This window comes from Cricetulus griseus, chromosome 3 (genome assembly GCF_003668045.3).
Source record: "Cricetulus griseus strain 17A/GY chromosome 3, alternate assembly CriGri-PICRH-1.0, whole genome shotgun sequence".
NCBI classification, from domain to species: domain Eukaryota; kingdom Metazoa; phylum Chordata; class Mammalia; order Rodentia; family Cricetidae; genus Cricetulus; species Cricetulus griseus.
Genome location: NC_048596.1, coordinates 10,392,114 through 10,419,081, shown reverse-complemented (window position 1 = coordinate 10,419,081; position 26,968 = coordinate 10,392,114). Strand labels below are relative to the sequence as shown.

The 26,968-nt window shown below is 37.8% G+C and overlaps 2 long non-coding RNA genes across 2 annotated transcripts; both read left to right on the top strand.

Annotated features, from left to right (window-relative positions):
* Nucleotides 1–1,261: 1,261 nt before the first annotated feature.
* On the top strand, nucleotides 1,262–8,128 carry LOC118238520. Its single transcript, XR_004768944.1, has 3 exons — nucleotides 1,262–1,474; nucleotides 2,715–6,314; nucleotides 8,078–8,128. It is a non-coding gene; the product is annotated as an uncharacterized LOC118238520 (long non-coding RNA).
* A 423-nt stretch (nucleotides 8,129–8,551) lies between these two features.
* On the top strand, nucleotides 8,552–10,523 carry LOC118238519. Its single transcript, XR_004768943.1, has 2 exons — nucleotides 8,552–10,097; nucleotides 10,451–10,523. It is a non-coding gene; the product is annotated as an uncharacterized LOC118238519 (long non-coding RNA).
* The last annotated feature ends 16,445 nt before the right edge of the window (nucleotides 10,524–26,968 follow it).

The window sequence follows — 26,968 nt, the reverse complement described above, 5'->3', positions numbered from 1 at the left end:
AGATTTATCGTAACAGAATGGTGTCAGGAGTGGGATGACCCCATGCCCCAAGGTTTCCAGAGAAAGAGGGAAACCTGCCGCCACAGCCTGCCCTGTCGGGCTGCTGAGAGGCATTGGAGCAGCTTCCATATGCTCGCACTGTCCCGGTGCTCTTGGGCGTTATACTCGGACTTCTGAGATGTTAAAGACAGATTAAGATAAAGAAAAACCTCTAAAGGTTTACAATACATTTAAAAATATATGTAAGCTTGTGAGAGAAAAAGTAACAGGAGGAAATAGAGTAACCGGTTGTGGTGGCCAACACGGGTAGGATTTGCTGAAGGAAGCAGAGGCAGGCGGATTTCCACAGAGAAACCCTGTCTCAGAAAAAAAAAAAAAGAAACAAAAGGAAGTAAAAGTAGAATAATAAAAAAGCCACCCAGAGATGAAAAATATACAGAGAATCTGGATACTAAATGCCATACTATTGTCTTTAATTTGTTTGATTGCCAAGGAAAGAATTACTACTACTAAAATACATTTGATTATAAATGCTGCTAAATTAATCCAACTTATACATTTTAAAAATGCTTTAACTTTAAAGTTTAAGTCTAAGGACAGGCTACTTAGAAATAAAGGTTTTGCTTATATTTCCACAGAAAATCAAAAGCTGTAGATTCCTTCCAGACTAATATGGTTTGATCAAGCAAGACCCCCTAAAGCTAAAACGATACAGCCTTACAGACTACAAAAACAAGGACTTGGTCAGGTTTCTATGTTTTATCATGATCCCCATGACATATAAACATCGCCCTCAATCAACAAAAAGCAGTTTAAAAAGAACAACGCCCATATTCCCAAGTATTGTTTATAAATATTTGTTTTCATTTAAATGAGGTTGGTTATAAATAAAAAAAAAAAAGAAAATAGGATATAGGAATAAATACTTTAAATTGGTAAAGATTTTCATTGATTGATACAACTTTAAGGTCAGTTTTGTGATATGTATATGTCTACTCTTGTTTAGGTATTGTATTTATACAGATCTTTTACCTATAATAGTCAGAACTTATAATTAGGTTAGTTAGGTTTTCTAGATATAGAGAGATGTATTTGAGATGGATAGGTATTCTTCAAACCTTTCAAAGACCTACAGAAATATGACATTTAAATGGTTTAGGGTTTTTCTTGGCAGTGAGACACAACTACTCCTGGCACACCAATTATGTCAGAAAGGAGGATGGGCATCGAAGAAACTCGTTATGGAGTTTGCTTTCAACATGGCAAGACTAGCCATTTGGGCAAGAAACTGCTCTTGCCTGGACTGTTTGTTACTGTATAAATTGGACATGCAGGACCCACAAGAAAATGACTGCTAAACTTACAAAACTGAAGGGTTCCTGTTAAAAGGGAGGAGTGTGTTAGACATACTGTGGCCTATAGGCTGAAGATGGATGCCCCAACATTTACAGAGGAACTTTGGGTGACTGCCCAGGTAACAAGATGTCCTGTCAATTCAAGAGTTTATATATTATCCTTCTGTGGTCTTTGATAGAGTTAAAGACAGATAGTTATGGTTATAGTTTTCTTCAGTTATTATAAAAAATAAGTTACCCTTCTTTTTATTTAGACAGAAAAGAGGAGATGATGGGGGAAATACTTCTGTGTATGTTTATAAATAAAGTACTTGCTTGGCCAATGAGACAGCAGGTTAGGCTGGACTAGGAGTCAAAGAGGATTCTGGGAAATGTAGTAGAGAAGTGGTGTTCCAGACAGGAAGTGACATAGCAAGGAGACTCATATTTAAGAAGAGGAAAAAGGAAGTGTTGCTCTCTTTCCCCTCGGCTCCTGCTCCAGCGGCAAGATGTGATCCACCAGCTAGGAGGGACGCCAATAAGGCGTCCGATAAGATAAGTCTTATAAAATATATAGATGTATGATGATTGATACTGAGCTAACAGATGAGAATCCTAGTCATTGGCCAAGCAGCATTGTAACTAATACAAGTCTCTCTGTGTATTCATTTGGGCCTAACTTGGGCAGGCGGCTGCCATAAAGCTTACACGTGGTGGTGGGGCTCAGCGGCTTTTGGCAGAAAGATTTATCGTAACAGGTATGTATTGAAATTTCAGAACTAATAATGACTGGAGTTAGCCAGAAGCAACAATGCATGCTATAGAGGACTAACTCAGTTTTGGATTTCTACCAGATGTTCCAGGAAAGCCAACTGCTTTCAGAGCAGGTCACACCTGCTTAATTAGCAATGATAAGAGCCTTTAGACAATCATAGGGAAATTAAGTAGCTAAAGATAAATGACCTAAGAGGGCTTAACAATTTAAACTGAACCAAAGAGCAAACAGAATGCAATCTTAAAAATGATCCAAAGTACAATTGTAGGTTAATGACCTTGTGCTTTATAATTTAATGGAATACACATAGTTCCAGGCTGGAAGTAATGGATTATTGGAAATAAATACATATACTGGCATTTTATGAATAAATGATCGTAACACTAATTGCAATTAAATTGCCTTGTTTTAATACAATCTGGTAATTAAGCCACAAGTGGCTTGCTGCCTGGATTTGCCTGAACAGGCACCAAATACAAGCATTTGACTCAGCTAAAATGTCTGTGAATATATCTTCAAACTTGTTTTCTCATGAGGGTGGATGTTGATGGGAATATTAATTATATGTGAAAGAATCATTTTGCTCTCTTTAATTTTCCTTTTAGGATGTGCATCTATGTGCGGAAACCACCACATAAATGGGAAAATCTCAACTCTTTTGTATGAGGGAAAAACTGTTATTGATGACTTGGTCCCTCTCCCAGGATGGACATTGATCCAAAGTGTTTTAGTTTTAACCACCATCTATGATTTGTACCATGTAAGGACTACTCTAGTCAGGGAGGCTTTACCCTTGTTCTATATTTGTAAATATCTCTGTTCTTATAGGTCAGTAGTTAATCTAAACACTCAGAGCTTCCTTTGTGTGTACAAATGGCATAGTCTATATTTCATCCAGCCATGATCATGAGGCTGAGGTATCTCAAGTAGATTTCTGTAAAATTGGCCACCTTTTTTTTTATGTATGCCCATACCTTGTAATACAATAGTTCCTTAAAAAAAGTCAATCTAATGAAGGATGACAAAAAGAAACAAAAAGGAAGATGGGATGGAAGACAGGTAGGTAGGCAGCAAGAGACTGAAGGCCATTGGGAGGTAGGGAAGACAGGCAGGCTGTTTGATCAGTTATATTATTATTCACTATAGACAAATACTTAACATGTTTATGAGTAGAGCCTTACTTGAATCAAATGAAAGAAAGCAACAGAGGTAGACAAAAGTATTAAAGTTAACAGAGGAATGAACTTGGAGAAACAATGAAACATACATAGTCATGTAAGTAAGAACTTGTTTGATAAAATGAAAAACTACATACACAAAAGAAGCAAAATAATAGCAAATCTAAAATTCTTTACCAGGACCTGACTTCAGTGGTAAAATAGCTCTTAGTTTCTTGTCATCATAAGCCTAGGCAAGAGTTTCTATAGACATTTTAGAGAAGAATAAACTGGGGCACAAATGTTTTAGAAAGGTCACCAATGTTTATCAGGGTACAAAAATGGTACCCAGACACTCAGTACTACAGAGTACATCTATCACAAACATGAATGTAAAATGGTCAAACTATGAAAGATTCATTGATAGTTAAGAATTATAGAAGGCTTCATAGACTTGTTATGACATGTGGAGTATTTAAGTTTTTTCTATATGCACAAGTTCTTTATTTACAGATAAACACAAGTGCAATACAGGGAAGGTTCCCTTATCTGGGGAATACAATATATTATAATGAGCTTTAAAACACTTTCTTCTCTAATTACAAATATAATCTTTTTCTTCTAATGCAGTGGTGTCTCTGTTACATAAAACATATTTATTATATTTTCTCCTTGAATAGATAATCTTGCAAACAGAAATATAAGACATCATTGTAATACTGCCCCCTCAAATCTAGGTGATCTGAATTTTGAAAAACCAGATAGATTTTCACAAAGATAAGCAATAAGCATAGAAGAGTAAAATAAATCAGACAAAAGAAGATAATAGATACGACAGGTAGAAATGAAATTCACAGATATATTAACATGGGGGCAAACCTGGGAAGGAAAATTGTGGAACATGGTACAGGAACTTTGGTACAGGAAGGTACCCTGCATGCTACCAAAGGGAAAATGTAAACGCCACCCAGGTGTAAACCCTTTCATACACAATGGGCGTCTGGCCTCTGAGCTATGCTCGGGCAATGGTTGTACAAAACTTATAGATATAAGCAACAAACATCTGATTTGGCTTAAGGCCTACTCTATAAGATGTAAGTCATTTCTGCCACTACTTGGGTAACTAAGCGCCTGAGCCTAGATAGCCCAGGGGCCTAGGATAAATCCAAATAAGGCTATTCTAGTAAAATGACACAGCAATAACAATGATGCATAATGGCATTCTTCTATATATCAGTCCCTTGTTCAGCCATGATCAAAGAATTTACTTCTGAAGCAGATGGAACAAATACAGAGACCCACAGCCAGATATTATTCAGAGAGTGAGAGACCGTGGAACGCTCAGCCCTAAATGATATGTCTCCATCAAAGCTTTTCCATCATGGATCAGTGAAAGCGAAGTTTCTGTCCTTCTTGGTCCCACGGCTGTTTAGCCCAAAATAAACACACTGTGGCTTATATATTATATTATATTATGGCTGGGACTTTTCATTGGCTAGTTCTCTCTTAATTATTAAGCCATTACTGGCTTGGATCACCTCTTTGGCCCCACCCTCAGCAGCATGGAGATGGTCTGACTTCTAGATCTCAGCCTCCTCTATTTCATTGTGACTGGTGCTTCTGGGATTATCACATGGTATCAGCATTGCCAAAACTGCTAGGGTCTACCATTGCAACTGGGCTCTCTTTAGGAACTCTAGACCTGCCAAATGTTTGAAAACTTCAGTTCTTCCCCATGATCCCTTCATGTCATTAAAACCCATTACCATCTGTGTGACTCTTAAATTACGAAGTTTAGGGCCAGGGCAAAGTATATTCTTGAATATTAAAGCTAGAGATTCAGCTTTAGTACAGTATTAAATAAGTATTGTTTTTAAATCCTATCTTTCCTAAACATTATTTTCAGAACAGGACAGGAATTACCATACAAGATTCCATCCTAATCCAAAATAACTTGGAGACCTGTTATTCCCACATTGGTAGTCCCACTCCACATGGTAACCTTCATGAAGATGGTGAAGTGATGTGACATGGATCTTTACCAACCCTAACAAACATGGCTGTCAGCCATGTGGTGCCTAAAGAGGGTGGGAATCCAAAATGGAGTTAGACCACATGGTTTCTTTAAAATTACCCATTGATTTTAAATTATCCACTCCCAGTGTTACTAGTTTTAACTTCCCCCTCTCAGACTATAGATTTTTAGCTATACCTATCAAAATAAACTTATGAATCTTGAGGTACACAATGTTCTCATGAACCAAGTCTAATTTTTTGGCTGTTTTGGTTTATATCTTTTTCCTGTTAATGTGTCAGGCAGCTGAGATTGACAGAGTAACATAGAAGAAACTTTTAAATAAACATGTCTGTGTCTAGTGAAGGAAGAGCCATAATGCAACTCTAGAGCCAACTTCCCAATAAAGAACAGCATAAAACAATTTTAATGTTACCTACACCACAAAGACATCCAAACTCCTGCTAACCCAAATTAAGTGACCATAGAGCTCATAGAAAAAGAGTGAGCTTTGCTATAAATGTGGTCACTGGTGGCTGGCACACAGAGAGAGCAAAAAATATCTGACCCATTTTTGTCTCAGCTCCAAGTTTGCAACAAAACTTAGGAACACATCGGAAAACACAGAGAGACAAAACTTTGTAACAAAACAAGCATAAACAACTTTCTGAAGAAATAGACAAAACTTTCCAAGACAATCAAAACTTTTTTCAGGAAAGAAACAAAATCTGTCCAACCAAAACCACACGGCCAGGTGTCACCCTGCTGTACACCCTGGACTGAAGAATACTGGGGTCCCATGGAAACCCCTCCACATCCCAGATAGTTATCCCACAAAACAGAACCAGACTGTGACTTACCAGATAACCTTAGTAGATGCTGGTTGCTTTTCTCAGCATGTCAGTTTACTCTGATATTCTGCAAACTCAAGGCAGTTTAAAGCCTTGGAACTCCTCACGGATCATGCCTCCAGGAGCTTGGAACATTCCCCTCAGCACCGTATTTCCAGAGTGAAGGCTCACCTTTAGAATTTGGTAGGTGCTTTGAATTATGCTGAGGGTCTCTAGAAAATATGAATCTCACGCACTGATAATAAGATCATCACCACAGTTTAAAGACAAATTTAAAGCAAGCTTTAGTTAAACACTGGCCAGGTGGATGGGCTCTGGCTGTGTCTATACCTAAGGTCCTGTGAAATGGCCCAGAATCACTGTTTGCAGTGGCTTAAGAAGGAAAGCCCATAACCTGGTGTTTTTCGCACCAGGTCTGATCTGGTACGGGTGTATATCCTAATGTATTTTCTGCCTTTGAATCTCCTGCCCACATGTGATCAAGCCCATCAAGTTCAATTGGGTCAAACAAACTGGTCAGGGGAGTAACAACATGTGATATCCCATAAACAATAGCTTCCAGCATTTTAGGAACTATCTGTCCTTGGCCGAGGGGCTTGCAGATCAGAGGCATTTTTGTTTCATTGACCTCTTAGGCATAATAATTAAAACTTAAATGTATCTTTGATTCTTGTGATATATGCTGAGGAGAGCTGCTAACAGGGAGTGGAACCAACCCATGAGAAAGAAGTATGTTGCAGTCAACAAAGCTGAAAGGGGTTGAAGATCTGAAGAACATTTTGACACCAGACATGGAGATGCAGACTTTGGAGTTTGCCCAGCTGTTTTTAAGTATTGGCTGTGGGCCATTAATTCCTCACATTGCTCCATTCCCTACATTTTGGAATGGTAATATATATCCTGTGTCATAATATGTTAGACTTATTTAATCAGCTTTTTATTTTGTTTTTGAACTCTATATTTTTAAATAAGTTTGAGATAATTGTAGACTATGAGGACTTTTGAAATTGGACTGAATGCATTTTTGCTTTATGATATGTCTTCAAGTCTTTGGGGCCAGGCAGTAGAATGTGGTTGTTTGAAAGAAAATGTCCCCCAGAGAATATGACACTATTAAGAGGTGAGGCATTGTTAAAGTAGGTATGGTCTTGATGGAAGAAGTGTGTCATTGTGGAGGTGAGCTTTGAGTTCTCATATTTGCAAAAGATTTTCCCATTGTCTCAGTCTACTTCCTATTGCCTTGAGATAAAGATGTAGCCCACACCATGATGATAATGGATTAAACTTGGGAAAATGTCAACAACCCCAATTAAATGTTTTTCCTTTATAAGTGTTGCCATGTTCATGGTGTCTCTTTATAGCCATAGAAACCCTAACTAAAACAATGAGCTAATAGAGATCATTTAGGATTTCTGGGCAGATCCTGGCTCATTGTTGAAATTGTAATGGGGTCCTTCTAGCTCCTTCTCCCCTCCTCTCATGCTCGAAATTTGCTCAGGAGATGTTGTCCCTTTCTCCTTCAACAGGATACCATGTGTGTCTCTCTTAGAGTCCTCCTTGTTGCCTAACATCTCTAGTGGTGTGGATTGTAGGCTGGTAATCCTTTGCTCTATGTATAAAATCCATATATGAGTGAGTGCATACCATGTTTGTCTTTTTGGGACTGGGTTACCTCTCTCAGGATGGCTTCTCCTAGTTCTAGAGGAGGGGTGAGGAGGACATAAGGGAGCAGGAAGTTTGTGTAGGGAGAAGAATAGAGGAAAGAAAAATAAGAGATACCATCAGAGAGTGAGCCATTATAGTTATAAAGAGAAATCAGTCACTAGGGAAATGTCCAGAGATCTACAAGGATGGCACCAACTAACAATCTAAGTGACACTGGAGAGGCTACCTTAAATGCCCGTCACTGATAATGAGATTGATGACTAACTTATATGCCATCCTAGAGCCTTCTTCCAGCAGCTGATGGAAGTAGAAGCAGACAGCCACAGCTAAACACTGATATGAACTGGAATCCAGTTGCAGAGAAGGAGGATTGATGGGCAAAGGCGTCAAGACCAGGCTGGTGAAACCCACAAAAAAGCTGACCTGAACAAAAGGGAGCTCTTGACCCCCAGACTGATCACTGGTAAACCAGCATGGAAGGAACTGATCCAGAACCCATGAATGTGGGTGTCAGTGAGGAGGCCTTGGAAATCTATGGGGTCTTTTGTAGTAGATCAGTATTTATCCCTATCTAGGAATGGACTTTGGGAGCCCATTTCACATAGAGGATACTCCCTGAGCCTAGACACAGGGGAAGGCCTAGTCCCTATCCCAAAGGATATGACAGACTCTGAAGACCCCCTTTGGAAGACCTCACCCTCCCTGGGGAGCAGAAATGGTATGGGATAGTTAGGGTGTTAGTGGGCAGCAGGGGAGGAGGGGAGTTAGAGGGAAACTGGGATTGACATGTAAAACAATCTTGTTTCTAATTTAAATAAAAATAGAGAACAAAGTATCTCCAACAAAAGGGAAAAATGAAATGGGGTACACTCTCTGTAATGTAGAAACAGTTGAAATTTGACAGCAACCTGTATATTTTTGGGATTTATTATATTTAGGGTCATAGTCTGATACTTTGATTTTATCTTTTTAAGATCCTGAACAGAGAGCTCAGTAAGTTATTGCCTGACTGCCTGAATTTTAGAAATCCAATGTAATATGTGAGTATTGTTTAATGTGTATAAATTTGTTGTGATTTGTTTCACACCAATAGTTCAATATCTTGGGGCTCCTGGCTAAGGGCCCACTAATAACATTTTGTATCTCTCACTGTCTGCCAAATAACATTTAGTCCCATTATGTGTGATGGTGGGGCCATTAGGTGAGTTCCAATTAGGAGCCACGGGACTTGAAATATACCCATTGTTTTCTCTTCATGCATTTAATAAGCAGTATTTTCTTGATTAATTGAGGAATAAGTTGTATCTAGTTAGTCTGTGCACTGTGGCAGTACATTTTGGTTGAGCAAGGAAGGGAAAAGCTTAGACCTCATTTTATTTTGTAAAAATGAAACTCACATTCAGAGGAAATTAGTTTGTGCCTGAATTAAAAGTGGAATCAATAGTCATTGTGGGACTTCCCCTTTTAGTAAACAAGATATTTCATTAAATTAGGGTGCTGGATGATTGAGATGACCTTGCATATCATCAATTATGAATAACCTTTTGAGGAAAACAAAGTGGGCCTTTTCTTGAAAAAGCTGTGCTTTCCTAATTTAGTAAAAGATCTGATTTTGTCTTGCTGGATCCAGGCGCCAAACTAATGTAATCACTATCCACTGTGTACATGCTGGCTCACAGAGAATTTCTCCATGCCTGCAATCTTCAAGAACCTCCCAATAACATAGTAAGAACTAAGGAGAATAAGAGAGAATAAATAAAACCTTTTGGGGACTATTCAAAGATGTGCATTATGTAGGTGTTTCTCAGCAAAGATTTCTAATCATTACAAATACTTGTATCCATTACACATGGTGTCACTGTAGTACAAATTATATTGAGTGTTATACTTCATTTAATCATGTAATAAACTCATGACTGGGATAATTACAGCATCGTCATTTGTTTCCTTTGAAAATATATAACTTGGAAAATTAACCTAGACATATGACTAACCATTGACAGAGTCATATTTAATGTGGAAATCAAATGATCTTACTAAGGTATTAAAGCTTATTACTCCCTGAATGTTTCATACCATACTAATGCTTGAACCTAGACTAGGTAAGAGCTATAGAAGCACTGGTTTTCTATTTTCCCTAAAAATCAGAAGATATGGTAGAATATTAAAATTTTTAATTGTTGTAAAGTGTAGCACATGTGTGTTTTATTGGGTCAAATTCTTTTGAGTTAACAGAGAAGAATCTGTTCATATTCCAAGTTTGAGATCTCTAAAGGACTACAGAGTAATAACAAGAGAAGGGTAAGTACCTTCATCATAAACTGAGTTAAAGTAGTTTTGGAGAAATGGAAGAACTGGAGTAAGAAGGAAAGGGAAGGTGTCCTGCTTAACTCTTTGTCAATATGACCTAAGCAAGGGCATTTGAAAAGAGGGAATTTGAACCGACACAATAGCAACATCAGATTGGACTGTGGGCAGGTTTTTAGCCATTTTCTTGATTAATAATTGATGTGGTAGAGCTCAGCTCACTATAGGCAGTGCCACTCTTGGGCAGGTGGTCTTGGGTGGTATAAGAAAACAAACTGGGCAAGCCATAAAGAACATGTCCGTAAGTAACATTCCTGCATGGCTTCTGCTTCAATTTCTGCTTTCAGGTTCCTGCCCTGACTTTCTCCAATTTCAGACTGTGGAATGGAAATAAAAGACACAAACTATTTCTTCCTCTAACTTGTTTTTGGTCATGCTGTTTTATTACAGTAATAGAAACCCTATGACCGAAATTGGTACCAGGAGTGAGGTTCTATTGTGATAGACCTGACCATATTCTTGGCAGAACTGTTGAAGGATTTATAATGATGGGCAAGAAAAATCATTGATTATCCAGACATCAGTGTGCGGTGAGAGATCTTAGAAGATAATGATGAAGGCACTGAAGAAGATCGAGGCCAGGCTTATGAAGTTTCAGTGGGAAATTTGAGAGTCCCTTAAAGACCATAGGGACCTTTAGACATGTTGAATTAAAATCAATGGTTCTGGTCAGCTAGGCCTGAAGATTCATCTGTGACTAACAAGAGACCAGAACCATTAAAGTGAAATCTTTGCTTTGTTGGGATGATCAGTACTGATCAGCTGGGTTTCAGAATTAGCCATGATAAAAAATCTTTGGAAAAGAGTTTCCTCAGGTTCAGCACACAGCTCAGATAGGACTAAGGCTGTAGCTCATTATGGCAGCTGTTGTGAAATAGTTTCCTAGTTTGTGCTGGATCTGTAAGCATGCAGGGTCAGGAAAGGAATCTGAGGCTTGGCACCATGAGAAGACAGGAGATGGCATTGGTGAAGATGCAGCCTCAATGGCTGTTGAAGCTCCAGGATTGAAGGGGTCATGGACAGAAGCTGAGGCTTGACCTTATGTTGAAGCATCAGAATCCATAAAGAATACCCAGAAGAAGCTATTTTTGGAGCTTCTGAAGAGTGAAGGTACAACAAAGAACTTTGGATTTTTGTGAGACCAGTACAATGGATCACCTTTGAGGACCGTAGCAGGAGTATAAACAACAATCTGTGATTGTCAACAATTCTGTGGATGTCAATGAGGTACATTTTCCTGAAGATAGCTGAAATTTAAGAACATGTACATATGTACATATATACATACACACATACACACACACACACACACACACACACACACACACACATATATATATATATATATATATATATATATATATATATTTGCTAAACTTGAAGACAGAGTTTATTTCATTCCTTGATATTTCTGTGATTAAGAAGTGAGGTCTGGCCGGGCCTTGGTGGCGCACGCTTTTAATCCCAGCACTCAGCAGGCAGAGGCAGGTGGATCTCTGTGAGTTCAAGGCCAGCCTGGTCTCCAGAGTGAGTGCCAGGATAGGCTCCAAAGCTACACAGAGAAACCCTGTCTTGAGAAAAAAAAAAAAAGAAGTGAGGTCTATGCCCTAAAATCTATTTGGTAAGGATTTGGTAAGGATGAAGTAACATTATGTGACTTCCAAGTTGATTTCATGGAAAACCCTAAAATATCTTCTTGGACACTGATAGACTCACTCATGCAGCCATAAACCACTACCAAGAATCCAATCCAAATAAAAAAGCAAGCAATGACATTCATCACTGGCAAGTGACATTATAAAAAGGTGACTGGAAGCTCTCTTGTGTACATTCTCAGTTGAGCATTGGAACACATACACACACACACACACACACACACACACACACACACACACACACACACGCGCGCGCGCGCACATACACACAGGAGGTTACTCTAATACCACATGACACTCAAAGGAAGCATATCTGAATTCATGGTCTTAAAAAAAATCTGATTTAGAGTTTAGTCTGACTTACAAGAAAATTTAAGCTACTTAGTTTTCCAGCAGCAAGAATAACCACAAGTCTCTCTGTGTATGTCCATGCTTGGATATATGAATATGCCTGTATGTGCTTGAATTTATTAATTTATTGTGTGTGTGTTTATGAGAGAGAGAGAGAGAGAGAGAGAGAGAGAGAGAGAGAGAGAGAGAGAGACAGAGTGATCCTGTGTTCATGAATTGTTTGGGCTAACAAGGAGTAAGGAATCCTAATATGGCCCATGTTCAGATAAGCTAAAAGAATAGCAACTCTAGACCATGTTTTGATTATGTGATATATCTAAGACATATGTTTGCTTTCTTCTCATCATTGTGCCCATGTTAGAGATTAGAGACCTGAATATTTATAGATCATGTGATTGGGAATATTGAGAGTTTGTCAAAGATATCAAAGTTTATTATTTAAAACAATTTTAGAGTTTTTTAATAAAAAGTGATCATCTTCTTTAATAAAATAGATGTAACATGCAAACAAACATGAAGGATATTCAAAGCAGAAGAAATCAGCAAGAGATGGTTGGAGGAAATAAGACAAAAATATAATGATGTACATATGTGTGAAAATGTCGTAATGAAACCCAAATAAAAATTTAAAAATAATTAAAATTGGCAATAAAAGGCATGCTGTTAGGTCTTCCTTCAGTTGAAATAACATAAAAGGATAGAATATTTAAAAGTAGAACATGGCATATTCTTTGTAACTTATACCACCATTTAAGGAGGAACAATAATTTAGGGATTTTTTTCTTGGCAGGGTCAGATATTGACAACAAGAATACGTATTATTAGCCATCGACATTAATAGTGGCAATGCTGTGTCAAATATCTTAAATAAATGATCAGAAGGAATGAAAGAGTTAGTCAATCACACTGTCTGCTTGTAGAATTGGATATTGCTCCAGGCAAAAGCAAAAATTCAATGATAGCCAATCATTGCCTAGTAGTTTCTCTGAGTCTCTTTGTATTAGGCAAAGCAGCCTGTACCTGGGCAAAACATCCACATACCTACATACAAACACTACTGCACCCAACTACTGACATATACATGCACACAGCATTGACTTACTTTTCTTTAATATTGATGAAAGCTGATAGATTCTGTATATATCAGCAGACAAATGTGCTTGAAAACTTGATTTCACATATAGTCTCATCCCATGAAGAATTTAACAACTGTAGAAACAGCCTCAGTGCTAGTTATTCTATAAATGTTATTGTCTAAAAATAACAATTTGATTTAAGTGTTTATTTCCTTTTCACTTAAGTTTTTGAGTTAACCTTGATATAATATTGTCTTTTCAAAACTTTATCTCACTCTATAGTTAGATGAAAACAGCTAGTGTAAACCATGCTTGCAAAGATTAAATGACTCCAGATGAATATCTCATAGTGTCTGATTTACATAAATCCCCACACATATTAGACAAAGAAAGGTAAATGTCAGGGGCATTTGCCAGATGTATGACCAAGTCATGCTTAAGGGTCAATGTGAGAGTCACATCTTATAATCATGCAAGATAGAACAAGAAAGTTCAGGTGTAATTTGATTGTCAGTTCTTCCAGAGTACTCAGAGGAGGCATGAGGCTGGAGGTTTCTGAAACTGAGAAGAGTATTGCAGGGCAAGTGTTAATTAGTTGGTGAGATTTGAAGCCCATATGTTTTCTAAGCAGATGATCCGTCAATATACCAACCACTAAGCTCTAACATGGCCCAAATGAATGTCAGGAAACCAAGTGTATTACTGAACTACATTATATAATAAATAACATGGTCTATGCTTAAGATCACTTACTTAGTCTTGTTGTCCCAAAGCACATGTATACACACACACACACACACACACACACACACACACACACACACACACACACACACACTTGTTGACCATATTTCACTACTTTTGGCCACTCAGAGTAGCCTTTCAGAGTATAGACATTTATAGGGTAGTTATACGTAGATATGAAGAAAGGAGACTGGAATGATATTGTTTTCCTCATCCATCCTATAGAATCTTCAGTCGTGCTTTAAGACTTGTTTACTCTTTGTTTTAAATCTTGTAAAATATCTTCTTGCAGAATCCTTGGTATGTATTACAAATAGTGAAAATGACAGTCTGTGTTCATCAGTGTGTGCTGCTTGCTCTCAAAGCTTTAGGGTGCAGGCTACATACATCAAACATTAGCATCTGTTGTCTCACATACTTTTTCTTGGAGACACAGCACAAACATGCATCTACCCACCCTCAATAAGGAACCCACAAAATATCAAAGTATGGATACCACCAAAGTCCAATTTGGTGAACCAATGAGTTTTATTGCGTATTTATGAGGAATATGGATGAGAAGTTATTTGCTTGAAAGGAAATGACTCAAAGACAACTGCATCCATAAAGCTCACCCCAGCATAGGTGATAGTTCATCAAAGCTGGAAGTCTGGAGCCCACTATACAATCTGCAGGGGTTCAGATTGGAGAGTGTCATTTCCAAGTAGTTTAGTTGGTATGAGGTTTTTTTTTCTAGGCAGTTCAGTTTATCTGTGCTCTTCTAGGCTGCTCCTTTCAGTAGGGTTTGTCGAGGCATCTTTTCAGTTTGGCTCATCAAAAAGTCACCCAACAGTCTTTCCTGCCATTAGGCTCCTGGAGTATGAGGGTCCTAGAGTATCCTGTGAGTTTCAGAGAAATCTAGTCTCTACTTTGAGTTGTTTACTTCTTGTCATAATGGTGCTTCCTTGTAGGATGGGGTGTTTCATACCTGCCCCCGCTTGAAACATTGTTTTGCTTCACCTCCTCATAAACATGCTGTCTTAAAATAATTTGTTGTTTTTACTTTTCATTTATGTCTCTGTTAACAACTATCAATCCAAGATGAAGGCATTTTAACCTGCAGCACATGACAGAACTGCCAAACAGATCCAGGGAAATATGTCCAGGAAAAATATTAAATAAGCAGCCTGGTAAAGAGAAGCTAATGATCTCTTTCAAGTTCAGAATTTGCATGAGTAGACAAGGAATTAAAGACAGGTGGTATATGTTAGAGTTGAAGTTGACATTGAAAGTGAAGGGACTCTCACCAGTCTGGGTGGGCCTGGCAAACATGGATAGGCCAGGCTTTAACCTTTTCCTGGATTCCCTCTGCCTCGCTAAAATCTGTTAATTACATTTCTAAAGTTAGCCTCCAAGGTCTATTTCCTTATTTGGACACTTCATACTCATGAGGCTGATTACCAAGGTACAGCTATGAAAGTATTGAAATCCAGCAAACAAAGACTCCTTTGGCTCACCTAATTTACATACCCAATTAAAATTAAATACTTTATTCTAACATGGGTTTCTCATTTTTCCTTTATAAATCACCATTGTCCTATGGACTATGTCTCCTCTCTATCCAGAGGCACTACTTTGTTCCTTTCCATGGAAATACTCCTTTCCCCTTTTTCTTTTTCCCTACCCCTTCTCCCTCATCCTCTATAAATTATCTTTGTCTCTTATTCTGTGAATAAGAGTGAATTCAAAAGAAGCTATGAGAAAAACAGATTCAGCTAAGAGAAGTTGGGATCTTTAGCTTCCTAATGTTGACATTCAGCTTTTCTGTGTTCTTATGAAATCCAAACTAACTTGTTAACACATCATGTAAGAAGTGACTCATAATTCCTTCACAGGAAAATATTGTCGAAATGAAAGAGAGCTTCAATAGGTGTGCAGAAATAAACACAGTATTACATCGTGTTATAGAGGGGGGTATGAAACCTAATATATTCGAAGTTTCTCTGAGATATCTAGGCTAGTTGTTTCACTTCTCTGAGCACCATCCAGTTCCTTGACCTTTAGAACAGGTAACCACAAAAACATTTGTATGCATTTTATATGGATTGTATACAACACCATATGTAAGGCTTCAGTTCTATTCAGGTACATGATAGCTAGCCTACTGACTGCCTGCTTATTTGATTTATCTTGGGGACCTCCTTCATTTGAGTGGCTAAGTTAACATATGAAAAGTAGATAGAATTCTATGCTATATTCTCTCTCTGTAGCTGCACATCTTGCCAGATAAATGAGAAAATAATTCATGGAGACACTATCTAGTTGGCATCCATTAACTACACATTATTACGTCATGATTGCAAATCACATATACAAAAGTTGATTCCATTCAGGAAAATAGTAGTGATTCATTTAAGGAATTTGTAGCTGTTACTTTTTTCAGTGAACAGATTTTTGTCAAAAATTAGAAATAAGTGTGGAAGCAAAGAGGATCATCAAGGTTTTTAGTTAGATCGAAAAAAATCAATGCAATTCAAGGCATTGTCAATATCACCAATTATGTCTCATTGAGTATAATCCAAAGTGGATTTTGTCCTGTCATTGCAGGTTTTTTTGTTAATCTGATGCCTGGCTGTGGCTTCTTGTTTCTGTAAACAGTAAAGCCAAGTAGGTTAAAATTAAATAAAACTGCATTTGTGTCTTGCAGATGGTTGGCTATGAGCTGGGAAGTAGTTACTGTTTATTTAATGCAGAATTCGTAATCCAATTTAACATTGGAGAGTACATGCATGTACATGGATAGCTAAGTTTACTGATATGATATTCACCATGCTGACTCCCTTCACTTACTTTTTATATTCACTTTCAGTGACAAACATTCCAATGACTTTCAGCACTTTGTATCTGCTTTCCCTGAGTTTCAATGTTTTTTTCTTTTACAAACAAACAAACAAACAAAAAACATGTAAGGTAAATGAACAAAGAAACAAACTTAGCCAAACCATAGTGAGACAAATAACAAAAAACAAAAACCCTTCAAAAATACCGTTGAGTTGGTTTTGTGGTGGCCCTCTAGTGCTGGATATCAGGTCAACCTTTAACCGTTGTTTGTATACCCAGTGAGACTGCATTGGAAAAAATATCTTTTTTTTTCCTTTACAAGCTGTTATCAGTTTGATATAACTTCTAGGTTAGATACAGGAGCTTGTGCCCACTTCTCCTCTCAGATCTGGAACTCCATATGGCTTAGACCTGAGCAGGCCCTGTGCCTGTTGCCACAATTTGTGAGTTTAAACATGCATCAGTTTTCTTGTGTCTAGAAAGTATTGTTCCCTTGTTGTCTTCCTTTATTTGTTAGGTTCAAAACTTAATCTAACTTGTTGAAATCTGTATGAGTTATAAATTGTGACCATGTTGAGATCACCTCAACTACACATTACAATATAAGGGAGCTATGATAAGTTTCCTTTGCCTGTGATGGTCAATACTTTGAGCAATGTATGTGACAGACTTAGGCCACTAAGTATATAATGAATCTTTCAATGAGATATATCTGAACATTTCTAGTAAATAGTAGGTTCTTAAAAAGTGGTCCCCCTCCACACAAAGGTCATCTGGCCTCTCTCCTATTCTCATTGAAGAAGGGAAGTGTTATCTACCCAGTGAAGTTGCCTTGGCAGATTCCCTGAGTCTGTTTCAGAAATAGAAACCCTCTGCAAAATATAGAACTGATGGATCTCCCTCACCCTCTGCCACCCACTGGAGTCAGATAAATGCCTACCTGAATGAGTCGAATGGGAAAGAAATGTTATTATCCTAGGTGTCAGGGATGTGTTTTTTAGCAGAGTAAACAGCATCACAGGCTTCCATTCAGCTGTATTTCATGAGTTTGGGTGATAAATATTATTTTTTGGAATAGAAAGTGACTAGACCTGCTTATGGTAAAAGTTTACTACCTTGTATGACCCATCCTAAGCCAATTAAAAATAAGCCATTTTTGGCCTACAATTCTATCATTATAGAAGCATACCTTTAACTGAAAAATCATCCTTGATTTCTCAATAAACAACATGTATAGTCTTCTTAATGTCATTTTGCCTGAAAGAGATACCCCATTAAATTATTGATAAGAGATATGAGTCTAATGAACTCCTAGTTCCGTTTCCTAGAGAGTGATTTAATGAAGTTGCAACATCCAAAGGATAAAATAGCTAAGAAGCTTCACTGTCTTAACTAAATAAAATTCATACTCCTTATAGAATAATAAGATACCACTTAGAGTATGTTATCTTCGTATAACAAACATGTCATTAAAGTGGACTCCTTGAAAGAACACTTCAGCCCTATTAGGACATGGAGTAGAAATCCCAAATTTAGAAGGAGGAGGAGGAGGAGGAGGAGGAGGAGGAGGAGGAAAATGAAAAGAAAGAAAGGAAGGAAACTAAGAATTCCAAATGGTATGGTAAAAGATATATTACTGAGAAAATGGCAATTATCCTTACAAGGAAAAATCAAGGGGAGAAAAATGGGAGACCAGATAAGATTCCATTTTCAAGTAATTCCTTTGCTTTTAACTCAGCATCAGAACAAGTTGAGTGCTGGAAACAGACTGTAGATGATACAAAACTATCACTTTCTGGTTTCAATGACCAGCATGAAATCCTCCCACTCTCTGATTGCTAGATTCAAGTGATTTCAGGCAAAATTTGAGGTTGACAATTGCTTTCTTATACACTTATCTGGTTCTGAAAAGGACATATTACATGTAGAACCATGAACTAGTCACTTAAATCTTCCAAAGTTTACTTGATTCTTCCTAACATGAGAATAAAATTAATAATGAATTGCTATGGTTTTATGAGGAGTAATAAGATAATGCCTATATTATAGTGTATATACATATGCATACATATGTGACTCTATGTGGCAATATATTATGCATATATGCTTTCTTATTATATACATAATAATCAAATACTAAATTTACTATCTGCCACCACAACAGCCATCATGAATATCTCAATCATTAACAAAACTACTATATGTGACCTTTTGGAGTAAGGTGAGGCCTTGTTGGAGGAAGTGTGTGATTGGAGTCAGTTTTGAGGTTTCAGATGTTCAAACCATGCTCGATCTCATACTTTTTGCTGACTGCCTTCCAATCCAGATGTTAAACTCTCAACTTCTACTCCAGCATCATGAGTGCCTGCCTGCCACCATGTCCCACCATGATGATAATGGACTAAACATCTGAAATATAAGCCAGCCCCATTTAAATGTTTTTATTTAAAAGAATTGCAGTGGTTATGGTGTCTCTTCACAGTAATAGAAACCCTATCTAAGACAATCACTATCGTCATTTCTGTTGTCATCATTACTACCACGACCATAACCACCATTTCCACCATCGCTGCCATAATCATTATCATAAACTCTAACACTACCTACATCACTGTATCACCATCACTATTATTATGATCACCACAAACATTATCATCAATATCACCAACATCATTATTTCTACCACCATCATTATCAACATCATCTATGTTTAAAACAAAGACAACCAGAAAATACATAAGTGATCATACAGCAATGAAAAGATGAAAGAAAGCACCAGACTGCCCCACTCTTCCAGACACTCACCAGATCTGAAACACTAAATAAAATCATATTTTATTTAGGGATTTGAAATCTTTAAGATTCGTAAGCAGAAATGTACTTTATAAAAAAGGAATTGACTTAAATGGATGCTCCAACTCCCAACCAATCAATACCAGATTATTATTTGGTATCTACCATCCCTTGATGACTACCCAGCATCTCTTATCTTTTTTTTATTGTTAGTATTTTTTTTATTAGTTCAAGTTAGGGAACAAGCTTGCTTCACATGTAAGTCCCTTCTCCCTCTCTCTCCCCTCACCCCCATCCCTCCTCCCCCACCCCCAACCTACCCCTGACACCATCCACCCACCACTCCCCAGGCAGGGTAAGGCCCTCAATGGGGGCTTTGCAAAGTCCACCAAATCTTCCTGTGCTTGGCCTGGGCCCTTCCCCATGTGTCCAGGGCCAGAGTGTATCCCTTCATGTGGGATGAGCTTTCAAAGTCCCTTCTTACACCAGGGAAAAATGCTAATCCACGTCCAAAGGCTCCCTGGAGTGCAGAGGCCTCCCTATTGACATCCACACCATCTCTTATCTTACACTGCTTCCCAAGGATTTGGTGGTGAGAGACTTTGATTTAGTTCCCAGGAAAGGAAGCTGAGACTATGAGAAAAATAAAGTACAAAACACTAAGCAGCTGCAGGCTTTCATGAGCATTAATTTTACTTAATATTACAAACTTTAAATGCTTCAAATACAAGCACGACAAATAGAAAAGCACAAAGTGATCATTAGGATTATAATGTGTGTGCGAATGTGAGATCAGAATAGGCACACTGCAAATAAAGCACCATATAAATGCTAAATACTTCATTCACTGCTACAATAATGTGTCATATGGCTGAAGTTCTTAAGTACATTATGTTCTTTGCTGCTATGAAGCCATTAATCCCTTTTATAAAATTAAAGAGAAAACCCTGGGTTTATTTAGGGATCATCGGTCGGTGGGGGCACTAGAGTTAAAGATAAATGATGGGTCATTTTTCTCTAAAGCTGTAATGATGCTCTGCCAAGCAACACATGTTGTCCTGAACCCTGCTTTAAACACTGTCATCTGCCCTGAAAAGAGCTGATTATTCACCACGTCAATGATGCTGGACTATTTGTACATCATCACGACCTAGTGTGAACTGGAGGCTTTTAGAAGCCTCCCTTAAGTGTTCATGCTGCTATCTAGCTGAGCAGGCTGAGTCTGCTTTTCCCTGTGATAGTAGAGTAAGTTAGACAAGGAGATCCTGCCCACTCTGCCAGGTTGCCTATTTTAAAATGCACTCTTCTCTATTCATTGTGGAGTATGTTTCCTATGCATTTACTATCAGAAGAATTGATGTGATTGTCTGATCCATCACAGACTGGACAATCTTTGGGTAACTTGAATAAAAATATTTTGAGACTAGGTATTTTAATCTTTACATATAAGTACAACAAAAGTTGGCAACATTCATGAGGCCAAGGCAGGTGGTTTATCATGATTTTGAGACCAGTTTGAGCTATTAATTGTAAACAAGCTTTAGATACATAATGATACTTTGCTTCTAAAATCCAAAAGAAATATAACTGAAACAATATTTTTTTTTTTGGTTTTTCGATTCAGGGTTTCCCTGTGTAGTTTTGGAGGCTGTCCTGGAACTTGCTCTGTAGACCAGGCTGGCCTTGAACTCACAGAGATCTGCCTGCCTTTGCCTTCCAAGTGCTGGGGTAAAAGTGCACCAGCAATGCCTGGCTTAATTAAAACAATTTAATAGGACAACAACAAAAATGTATTTGTATCACTGACTCCTCTTGTTGTTGTTAAAAATAATTAAATTCAGAATGAGAGGGGAAGAAAGTAGGAGAATGAAAGGAAGAAAAAATATCTGGCTATGTCCTTATTATGGGCATGTCTGAGGTAGTACAGACTCTCCCCATTATCTGAAAGTCTGAGCTGACCTGAGAAGTCCTAAGCCAAGAAGAAGTTGATTAAAATAGAATGAGACTTTCTTCTAGGAATTTCAGTCTACAAAGTACCAGTTTAACAATAAACCACAGCCAGGCAGTAGTGACACAGGTTTTAATTCCAGAACTCTAGAGGCAGAAGCAGGCAGATCTCTGTGAGTTTGAGGCCATCTTGACCTACAGGGAGAATTTCATGACAGGCTCCAAAGCTACAGAAAAACCCTGTCTTGAACCCCCAAAACAAACAAAACCCCATCCCCCCAAAAAAACCCAAGAAACCACATTCATGTATGCTATTGCTATTTTGAGGTGTGTGTGTGTGTGTGTGTGTGTGTGTGTGTGTGTGTGTGTGTGTGTGTTTAAAACAAAAAGCCAGCACCTTCTTCTCTCCATAGAAAGAAGTGGACGTAGGCCATGTGTCTGTACTCTCTCTGCTTGAAGGACATCATAGAGCTTTTCTCTTTTAGTACAATTATGAAACATAATTACAAGTGTGGAGGGAGTTACAACAAAGAACTTTCATGCAATTTAAATAAATGTTTAAGCACTATGGGCATATATATCCTCAGGCATATTAGAGTGCCCCCCACTGTACCTAATCAACAACAATGAAGACCACTGAATCCCAGGCACTCTAGGGGTCTACTAAGGCCTTTGTTTAGTTTACATACATACTGAGTTTTCCTAGTTCTGTTTTTCATTTCTCTACCATAGCAGATGATTAAAAGGTTACTGTCAAATCAGTTCCCCAAACACAAATCCATCATCTGTTTATCTGCTGAAGAATCCAACTTGCTATTGTAACCAGATATTTTCCTTCAAAACAAGGATATGTTAGAGTGATCTTAATATTTCTGGAAAAGCAAACTAAATTAATACTGTTTTCAGAAGAAAGGAGTGCATGGTAAACCTAAGTTACCACAACCAAAGTAGGCACAAATCATTAAGGTTACATTCCTAACAATCCTACAAAGAAAGTATGTGATGGTGGAGGTCCTTCTGTGTATATGTTTGTCTTATTGGGTGATAAATAAAGCGCTGTTGGCCAATAGGAATGCAAGACAGGTAGGGCTAGGAGTTGAGGAGGATTCTGGGAAATGTAGTAAAGAGGGGAGTCACCATGTGTTCCCTGGGAGAGAGGATGCATACTGTTAGCATCCTTGATAAGATAAGTCTTTATAAAATATATGGATTAATGGTTATGGTTGATACTTAAGGTAGAGCTGGCAAATTAGAAATCCTAGTCATTGGCCAGCAGCATTGTAACTAATATAAGACTCTGGGTTTTATTTTGGGGCTCTAACATGGTTGCAGAACTCAGGCAGCTGGTGGTTGAGTTGTCGTTACAAATGGTGCCTACATGGTTTTACAAACTTCCACATACAAACTTCACAAAAACTTCAAAAGGGATTTTAGAAGCAAAAGAACATAGACAAGCATGACTTCTTGGTAGCAGCATTTTCTCGGGTATCTCTTTTTTGCCGGAGACAAGCAGAGACTCAAGTGGCTCCTTTAAGGGAGGTTTCCTGACTCAGCAGAAGCAGAAAAGGCTGCAGGACTCTTTTAAAAGGCCATGCTAACAATTGAATTTTGTGTAGCAGCATCTGGCAGTGGCAGTGACCACATCTTCAAGCCAGCAGCATGCTCCTTGATGGCAGCATAGAAGAAGGCAATGAGCACAGCTCTCAGTCCTGGCAATAAACGTATGTGCCCCTGCCATCTTGAAAACCCAGCATCTGGAACAGCCATGGCTTTTTTAGGAGATAAAAGGCTTCTGGCAAGAAAAAGATAAAGATATACAGTAAAAACACACTCAGAGGGAAAAAGTAAAACCTCTAAAAGTTTGCAATGTATTTAAAAGTATGCATAGGCTTGTGAGAGAAAATAAACAGGATAAAGTAACTGAAAGAAAGAGTAGCCAGGCTGTGGTGGCACAGGCCTTTAATCTAGGCACTCCAGAAGCAGAGGCAGGCAGATTTCCACATACAAACCCTGTCTTGGGGTGAAAAGAAAAAAAAGCAAGTAAAAGAAATAGAACAAGAAAAATCTAGCTAAAGATGGAAAATACTCAGAGTCTGGATACTATATGTTATACAGTTGTCTTTAAATTGTTTGATTGTGGGGGAAAGAGCTACAGCTGCTAAAATACATTTGATTATAGATGTTGCTAAATGAATCCAACTTACATATTTTAAAAATGTTTCAACTTCTAAATTTAAAAATGAAGACATGTTACGTGGGAAAAGAGATTTTGCTTATGTTTCCACAGAAAATATAAAGCTATGGATTCCTTCCAGACTAATATGGCTTGATAAAGCAAGACCCCCTAAACTGTTCCAGGTATCCAACATCTGAAACAGCTGAGATGATACAGCCTTACAGACTACAAAAAACAAGGACCTGGCTAGGTTTCTGTGTTTAATCATGATGTCCATCTTATGGAAATTGGCCCCAAACAGCAGGAAGCAGTTTGGAATGAATGACGCCCAAATTCCCAAATATTGTTTATAACTGTTTGTTTTTATTTAAATGGGGTTTGTTAGAAATGGTAATAATCACAGTCAGTCAATTTTTAAAGGACAAAGGGGCAATAAGATATAGAAATTACTACTTTGCATTGATATAGATTTTCATTTATTGATACAGGTCAATTGATTAAGGTCAATTTTGTGATATGTATATTTCTCCTCTTGTTTTGTATTTTGTTTGTACAGATCTTTTAAAATGTAATGCTTAATTAAAAACAGATTATACAGAGTCATGTATAAAAGTCAACACTTAAAGATAGGATAGTTAGGTTTTCTAGATATACAGATATGTATTTGAGATGGATACATATTCCTCAAACCTTTCAAAGACCCTCAGAATATATGGCATTTAAATGGTTTGGGGTTTTTCATGACAGGGAGACACAACTACTCCTGGCACACCAATTACGTCAGAAAGGAGGATGGGCATTGAAGAAACTCATGATGGAATTTGCCTTCAACATGGCAAGATTAACCATTTGAGCAAGAAACTGCTCTCCTGGACTGTTTGATAAATTGGACATGAAGGACCCACAGGAAAGTGACTGCTGGACTTGAAAAAAAAAAGACAGTCCTAAAGGGTTCCTGCTTCAGGGAGAAGTCTGCCAGATAAACTTGCCTATATGTTGAAGATGAATGCCCCAATGTTACAGACGAACTTTGGGTGAATGTCCAGGCATTGAGATGTCTCTGTCAGTTCTACAGTTTATGTATTATCCTTCTGTGGTCTTTGATGTAGTTGAAGACAAATAGTTATGGCTATAGTTTTCTTTAGTTATTATAAAAAATAAGCTACATATAAGACTTTAGACTCACAAAGATGGGAAATGATAAAATATTTTCTTTAAATCTTGCTAAATGTTAATGGACTAAATATTGTAACTATAATTCTTGATAACTGTTTTGTTATATATTTTATTATGTTAATGTTAAAACCCTTTTTTTTATTTAGACAGAAAAGAGGAGATGATGGGGGAGGTCCTTCTGTGTATAAGTTTGTCTTATTGGTTGATAAATAAAGCATTCTTGGCCAATAGGAAAGCACGATGGGTGTGGTTAGGAATTGAGATGGATTCTGGGAAATGTAGTAAAGAGGGGAGTCACCATGTGATCGATGGGAGAGAGGACACATGCCACTGGAATACTTGATAAGATAAGTCTTTCTACAACATATGGGTTAATGGTTATGGTTGATACTTAAGACAAAGCTAGCAAATAAGAAATCCTAGTCATTGGCCTAGCAGCATTGTAACTAATATAAGACTCTGGGTGTTATTTGGGGGCCCTAACGTAGCAGTGGAATTCAGGCGGCTGGTGGAAAGATTTATTGTTACAAGTATGAGACATTATTAATTAACCTTTTCTCTTTGAAAACAACCTGAAGCCTTGTCTTTATATTCTTTTCATCTTTTTAGAGTGAACAGGTGTGGGCTAGAGAGATGGCTCAGTGGTTAAGAGCACCAATTGTACTTACAGAGGTCCTGAGTTCAATTCCCAGCAACCACATGGTAGCTCAAAACCACCTTGAATGAGATCTGGTGCCCTCTTCTGACAGGAAGGCAGAAGACTGTATAGACTGTATACATGATAAATAAATAAAATCTTTAAAAAAAAGTGAACTTGTATGTGCAGCCATATTGTTGACAGCTCCTGCTTGTAGCTGCTCTGAAAAACTGAATAAGGATGATAAATATATTAACTTGGAAAGGGATATTTTCACAGAACTAAGCCCAAAGGACTACAAGAAATAAAGGAATACTGAGACTGGGAGAATTAATCATCCCCAGGGTAAAGCACAACTGGTTACTTAATACAAAGTAGTCAGCCTTGAAATCATACACACACAAGTAACACTATATGGGTTGAATAGCTACATTTATATATTTAGGGAGAAAAGGTAAAAGGGAAATGATACAATTACGTTTTCATTTTTAAAAAACTAAAAAGAAAACATAATTGAAGGAAACATTTCCATCTTGAATTTTTCAACAATACACCACATGAACTAATGTGCAAAGTAACTGAGCTATTGTTCTCAACTAGGGGAAAATATCAGACTTTTATTTCAACAAATGCATTGATCATTGATTGGTATATAATAAATAATGAGACTGGTGCTGACAGTAAAATACTCGAGCAATTTTTCCTGCCCTCCCAACACCTAGTCAAAGTTTGGAGAAAGCTACTCTTAACATGGTGCATGAAGAGAGGTTCTGAGACACAAGAGTACTGGGCTCAGGTCATGAGGGCAGACCCTTGCCTTGTCTTACCCAAATCTACCCATCCTCATGTCTTAAATAGGTTTTGTAGGGGACAGTGCAAGCTAGAAGCTGGCTACAGGTGTGCCTAACCACACCTGTCAGGGCGTGGTCAAGGTGAGGTCAGGATGATGCATGACAGGGTTTTAAGGGGTTGCAAAACACATGGGAACACCTTCTCTCTGGCCTGCCTGCCTTGCTTCCCCTGGCACACTCTGGCTTGCATTTGGCTAGTGTTTTTCTAATAAAGGTTATCTTTATCCAAAGCTCTTTTTATTTCTCAGCCAATAGGGTTTTCTTTTTTTCTCAGATGGTTGATTTGAAGATTAAAAAGAGACCCTGAAGACAACATTGGCAGGCATTCCTCAGACTGCCCATCTTGTTTTTAAATGGTGTATTTCACTGGCTTGGAAATCAGCATTAGGTAGACGAGCTGTCCAGTGAGCCTCACTGAGCCAACTATTCTTGCTTTTTGAGAACCCAGATTATAATCAAATGTCATAGTGTTCAATGATACTTTACTTAAAAATTTTTATTCATTTTACATACCAACCACTGATCTCCCTCACCTCCTCCTACTCTCCATCCACTGCTTCTCAGAAAGGATAAGGAGGT